At 42.3% G+C, this 7,115-nt stretch overlaps 1 long non-coding RNA gene across 1 annotated transcript; it reads left to right on the top strand.

Annotated features, from left to right (window-relative positions):
* Positions 1-642: 642 nt before the first annotated feature.
* LOC145008921 (uncharacterized) lies at positions 643-1,493 on the top strand. The gene is made up of 2 exons (XR_013663691.1): positions 643-710; positions 1,320-1,493. It is a non-coding gene; the product is annotated as an uncharacterized LOC145008921 (long non-coding RNA).
* The last annotated feature ends 5,622 nt before the right edge of the window (positions 1,494-7,115 follow it).

Here is a 7,115-nt window from a genome sequence, read left to right as displayed (position 1 = left end):
TCATGTATACGTACACATATATATACATATGTATATATCATTAGAAAGGTATCGACGATGCGGTCATTATAAGACTAATATTGAGTTCCTTAGACATTAGTTTAGTACAAATATCATTAAATCCATTTAAAATAGTATTATAGAGGGGTGTTTAGTTGTTTATATAACTAAAAGGTCATTAAGTAATTATGGAGGGTAGTTTTGAAAATTCAATTAGTATAAATAAGAGCCTTGGGCTCTCATATTTCTTGCACCATTCTCTTGATTCAAGAGTCTTTCTCTCCTTATCCCCCGAGCATTTCGGTCCCTCGTGATTCGACTTCTCTTTCTGTAGTTTAGTATAGTAAGGTGAGCGCTGAAGCGCTGCACGAATCTTTCTTAGAAAGATTCAGCGACGAAGTTCTACCCCTGCAGAGCCCGACTCCTAGCTAAAACCCTCTTGTAAGTAAGTTATGCTTACCTTATTTTAATATAGCTTATATTTAAAATTAGTATTGTTATTATGAACTTATAATAAATACTTGGGCTATTATTATGGGTTATATAAGTATTTTTTTTAACGCTTATATAATAATAATAATAGCTAGACTATTAATTAGTCTGGACAAATAATAGACTAAACTCTAGTGGTAATAATACTAGGTTTCGTCGAAGAAAATTCTATTTAAGAAGCGAAGCGCTGTCTGAGTTCGGAATCACCACCTTTTCAAGTGAGTGCATAGTTACTTTCATCTTACACATAGATATGAAGTATTTTATATATTACGTGCTATGTGTGCATATTATCTGTATACTTGTTATCTATGCTGGATGAATGTTTTTATACAAGTTTTAAATGATTTAAACTGTATATGTATTTTATATCTACAAAAATGTTGGGGTAAAACATGGGTAGATGTAATAAGACGATGTGTGATAAAATGATGAGAGGCCTCAATGTTGTTGTTGTTGATCCAGTCATCTAGCGGAGTATAGATGACGACCACGGACTCTTCTAGACAGTCCAGTGGAACGCTGGCAGGCTCGCAACCTGTAGGTATTGTGAACGATGTGTTCACCGGTGTACTCCATCCCCTACATGGTTGCCTTTAGGACATTTATTGTTGAGGAACCCCCTTAGCAGTAGTGTCCGTCCCGATGATGATCCTTAGGCTAGGTCCCTTATGATAGGTGTTTAGGGACGTAAAGTGAGGATAACGGGAACGGGTAATCGGGTTATTGTTGATTGATGAAATTAATAAACTTATTTATTGTGGGTTGAAAACCCTATGTGCTCACCAGGCTCCCAAGCCTGACCCACTCAGTTTTATGTATTACAGGAAGTGGCGCTTGAGCATAGATATGATGTTGGACGAGGGATTACGGATATAGGCCTGTAGATATGAAATAATGTAGTAAGGCTTATATTGTACTGTTTATGCTTTTGATCTGTACGAACATGACATCCCGAGTCTTTTAATGAAATACATTTCTATGGAAATGCTTTTGATAAATCTTTATCATATTTTGTTTTGGGACAAATTCCGCAATCCTTTTTATTAAAAGATAACTCTGATTTTGAAATAAAGTATAAACAAAACCGGTCTTTTCTGGCCGTGATTTTGGGGATGTCACAGCTTCTTCCCCGAAGCCCCCATAACATGCCCCTCCTCCGCCTTCCTCTTCCGAATGCACTCCAAATCTATCTCCCTCTCCCTTGCCCTGGTAATCATAGAGTCCAGGGTAGGGCAAGCTGAAAAACTGACATGCTCCTAAATATCAGCTCGTAGCATGTCATGATAGCGGGTCCTCCTCATATCCTCGTCACCCGCGTACCGGGGCACCAACAATGCCCTCTCCTGGAGCTTGGCGGTGATCTCCGCCACAGTCTCCGTCATCTATCTCATATCTAGGAACTCCCTGGCCAGCTGCTGAAGCTCGACAGCCGACGCAAACTCTGCCCTGAACCTGGTCACGAAGTCCGACCAGGTCATAACCTCGACAGCCGAGGCTCCCAACGAGTCTCCAACGGACTCCCACCAATCCCTAGCTCGATCCCTCAAACATCCTGCTGCATATCTCACCTTCGACCCCTTAGGGAAGGAGCTAGTCAACTGTGTAGACTCAATGTCTGCAATCCATCGTCTGGCAGCTATGGGGTCCTTCGCCCCGTGAAAATCCGATGCACCACTGCCCCGGAAGTCCTTGAAGGACAATGTGTGGGGTCCTGACTGGCCAGGTTCCATGTCGCTCCTGAATGCCATGAGATGATCCTCCATCATCTCCAATATCCCTTCCTTGATCGACCCGAAGATAATGGGGGTCGACTCAAGGATGCCTTTGGTGATCTCTGACGCGATGAACTCGTGTAGCCCCTCATCTGCTGGCTCGGAACCTGATCCCGATCCCGATCCCTCTCCTGTACTGCCAACTGTTGGTCTCGAGCGTAGTACCACCATTCTGAAATACAAAAGAAATAACAACTATTAGCGATACTGACACCTCAGGAGGGATCACACCTACTACAAGTTCCCTGGTCTTATCTTGGCCTTCCTCGGTTTGGGTACGAATCCTCTGCTTTCAGTAGTACGGGCCCATACTACTTTCCACATCTATCCGTACCTTCTCCAAGGACTGCCGTGACTCCACCAGTTCCCTTTCGCTACTGTTGATCACTACTACTCTTATCTTAGGCTTTCCCTAGGAAACCTCTGACTCCACCCAACCCAGTCCTCAGCTGCTGAAGGTCTCTTTGTGATGCCAATTAGCTATTACCTGAATACAATCACATGCGACGAGGCTCGGATAATCCTTTGAGTAAGGGATTCATCCCTACCACGGTTAGGACTCAAACAAGAGCTACGCAATAGGGTCAAATCCAACGCTCTGAGATTATTCAACCCTGATCACCTGTGACCTTAACGTATTCACCTAACAGCTAACTCCCATCACTCAAAACCCACATAGCACAAAGCAAACAACATTTGGACAAAAAGGAAACAATCTTAAGCAACTCTATCCTCGTAGAGAAAAACTAAACTAGCATACAATGATAACTCGTACTATCAGGCATAACCTAAACTGGCTATCCTACTGCTGTGTACTCAATTCTAGCATGCATCTTTTCATACACTGAAGCACATAAAGCAGGCACATAAGGCATCACTCCTAGATCCTTAGTCCTATTCTAGCATGCTGCTCTACTAAAACTAATAAGCATAATATAAGCTTATATGGGTACTTTGGGGAATACTTACTTGAGCTTGGCCGGTCGCGCACATCACACACTTTGTTCTTTCTTAAAACCCTTTACTTAGCCTCTTAGAAAAAAATTTCATTTTCCAAAATCTTTTAATCCCTCGATTTGAGTTCAAACACCCCCGAAGGTTTGTCTGAATCCCTCAAACCAGGGCTCTGATACCAACTTGTAACGTCCCAAAAATACGAGCCAAAAATTTCATTTTTGAAAGCATATACTTAGCAAAATATTCGAAATAAAACGTTTACCGATCATAACATTTTATAAAGATATCGCATGTCTGGAAAAACATTTTCATAAAACATAATAATGTCAGAGTACAAATCCCCAGGAAGATCTCGTGGTGCGGAATGCGGAGCATGTGTGTGATGGGCCGCTACCGTGCCAACTCTTTCCCCTTCGAAGAAGAGGTACCTGAAACCAAAACTAAAAACTGTAAGCATGAAGCTTAGTGAGTTCTCCCAACATACCACATACCATACAATCACATAACATACATATATTGTTAGGCATATCTGGGTGCCCGACCTACCCCCTTCAGTCCTCTCGACCGGATACAGACTAGTCTATCTGGGAGCTGGCCTCCCCTTCGGTCCTCTCGACCGGATATTGACTAGCATATCTAGGTGCTGGTTTCCCCTTCGGTCCTCTCGACCGGATACTGACTAGCATATCTGGGAGCTGGCCTCCCCTTCGTTCCTCTCGACCGGATACTAGGGACTATTTCACCCCCTACTACTACCACATACACATATATCACATAATCTATCTAGCATGGCTGGGCATGACCGCCCCTTTGGCCCTACCGACCGGTATTCTGGGGGACTATATCCCCCCTACTATCACTAGCACATAGCATCATATCATACTAGCACAATAACATATCACAGGTAGTAGCAACCCTAGATGAATATCACAGAGACAAACATCTATCATACAATTCCAACTGGTGGGCTGGCATTGAGGTCGTAGACCCACCGCTACTGGAAGGTAACTCACCTCGTAGCTGCTGCTCTGTGTGGGAACTATCTATCTGCTGCTGCTGCTCCGAAAATCCTCCGGCTGCAATTCCCATTAAACACTTAGTCAAATACTTCTAACCGACCTCAGGGTAAACTGACCATTTACCCTTAACCAATCCATGAGTCAAAGTCAAAGTCAACTTCCAGTTGACCCGACTCGCCGAGTTGGCTTGTTAACTTGTCGAGTCCATATCCCTTTGTCTGACTACTATCCTATCTTTACTCGTCGTGTTTGGCATTGACTCGACGAGTTTTCCTTCTAAGCTGATGACCAATCGTTCTTCGTTCTACTCGCCAAGTTGTATGAACAACTTGTCGAGTTGGTCTTCATCTAAAGAACACTCTATGCTTAGACTCGCTGAGTTGTATGAGCAACTCGCCGAGTCCGTTCTTGAGGCAAGAAGATTTCCTTGAACTCGCTGAGTCATGGCATTGACTCTTCGAGTTACTACATGAGTGAGTCTGGCTTCCAACCCACTAAGACACACCCTATGACTCACTACTCCAACCCGCAAACACGAAAAGGGGGAAAGCTCGGGGACTCGCGACTCGACTCGCCGAGTTAGATGAACGACTCGCCGAGTCTGCCGCATGCAATTACTATACACACGATTCTGCACGAATCTAACCCATGCCATTCATAGATCTGTGTTTCTAGGGCCTGGTTTACACGTAAAGTTTCCAACTTTACGTGTAAATAAACACCTATGAGGGTTTAGGGCTCAAAATGCACCAAAATAGTAGATCTAAGGCTTTCATTCACTATGGTTCCATAAAGGCAGTTGATCCACGCTCCTGGAGCTCAATCATGCCTAGATCTAGAGGCTAAATAACTTATCATCCACTCTAATACACAAACAAGCTTGGGGAAAGGCTCAAGAAAGACTTTCATGGAGCTACAAGGGACAATAAGCATGAAAACAGAGGGAAACTGAGTTATACCTCAAGGAAATCACTGAGATAACACCAATATGCTTGGCCTCCTTATTCTCTTCTTGATCTACTCTCCTTCCCTCTCCAAATCTTCAAGAAAACACACCAAAATGCTTCAATCTCACAAGGAACAAGGGTTGGACGATATAGGGAGCTCTGAGGGTGAAGGCAGCGACCTTGAGGGCGGATAAGAAGGCTTAAATAGGGTGCAAACCCTTGAAATTTAGGGTTTCATCAGACAGCGGGGACTCGCCGAGTCCAGAATATGGACTCGTCGAGTCGCCAACTTAAACGTGTTCCGGACCCCGTCCCTACTCGGCGAGTCGGACCTACAACTCGCCGACTCCAAGGCTAAAAATGAAAAACACTAAGATAAATTTTACGTACCAGGAACCAGGTGCTACATGATATGTCTTAACTATTTTTTCTTATGGGAGTTTTATAAATCAATTAATTAAAAATGAAGTTTTTGGACTCGAAATTTGGGATGTTACACGAGTACTCAAAACATCCTTACTAAAACAACTCAAACAATCTAAAGTTTTAAAGTCTATACCCAAAGGGCACCATATGCACACTTAACTTCCTGACACTTCTAACCAGCCATTCCTACAAGCGTAAAAATGGATGAACCAAAACCTCATGCCGTATCTAAGCTTCCTTCCTAGATCAAATTACAACCATGTAACATCCATTTGTGGGTAATAATATTTCAATATTTTAATATTCAAGTTTGGGGGTTTAATAATTTTGACTGAAAGCAGTGTGGCCATGTCACCTAAGTGACAACACATTAAGGTATTGGTCGCATCGCGGTGACGGTTGAGTTCAAAACCCTAGATCTTAGGCCTTGGGCTCTATTTAAGCATCATTGTGATTAATATTTCGGCTCATTCTCAGCCTTCACCCTCCAGATATAAACCCTAAGTTGAGGGTATGTTCATTGTGTTTTAGTGTGTGTTTCTTAGTGTTTCAAGTTCTTGAGAGCTTTTAGGATAAGAAGAAGGAGATCATTCTTTGTTGATATAGTTGTTGCTGATTCAGAGCTGACCTTCTTAGCATTTTAAGCTTCAGGAAGGTATAAGTTCACATATATATTCCTATATTTGGTCTTTTAGCATGTTTTGATGTCCTTTTGGGACTTCAAATAAGGATTCTTGGAGTTTTGAGCAACTCTAAAACTTAAATTAAATAAGGAATCGTTTCTGGACCTTGTTGGTCCTATAAAGTTGAGTTCTTGTACTCAACTCAGCCTTGAATGGGCCTTTTAGGTTAATTTGGCCCCTTTTAGTGATAGGGTTCGAGATATAGGTGTCTAGAGGTTGTGAAATGGGTAAAGTTGGAAACTTTATCCATGTATGGAATAAGACGAACCAGATATGAACCTTGGAGCTCTAGAGATAAGGGTTAAGAGCTTAAAAAGTTAATATTTTTGGTGATGTAACGGGAATGTAGCTAAGGACTAGCTACAGAATGGTGGGCTGGGAAGCCTTGTGACTGTTTTGACATTAAGAAACCATAGTGTAGATAAGGTAAGGCCGCAACGCGATGGTCAGTGAGAGTTGGCCATTGACAGTTGAGTTTTTTACCAGATTAAGTTTTGGTCAACATGGTGGTTTTAGGTTGTAAACTAAGGTGTGATGTCTGTTTGTTATAGGTGGTTCTTGTAGTTGACTCTACGTGACTTAGAGTGTTGTCATTTCAACTTTTGATTTTATATGAGTCATCTCACTATACTATAGGGCACTAAGTGTCAGGTTATGTTTGTTGTCTTTGTGATATGTTTGTTTTCTTTGTGACTCTTGCTTGTCTGGTTACATGCTTATTACCCTATGCTTGTTTATTTTCTTGTTGGGATGGTCCTGTTAGGTTAGACCCTCAAGGTTGAGCCTACATGATTGAAACATAATTGTTGGGCTAGG

This window comes from Lactuca saligna, chromosome 8 (genome assembly GCF_052625555.1).
Source record: "Lactuca saligna cultivar CGN05327 chromosome 8, ASM5262555v1, whole genome shotgun sequence".
NCBI lineage: Eukaryota > Viridiplantae > Streptophyta > Magnoliopsida > Asterales > Asteraceae > Lactuca > Lactuca saligna.
The sequence above is the reverse complement of the archived record's forward strand: the minus strand, read 5'-3'. Positions and strand labels throughout refer to the sequence as shown.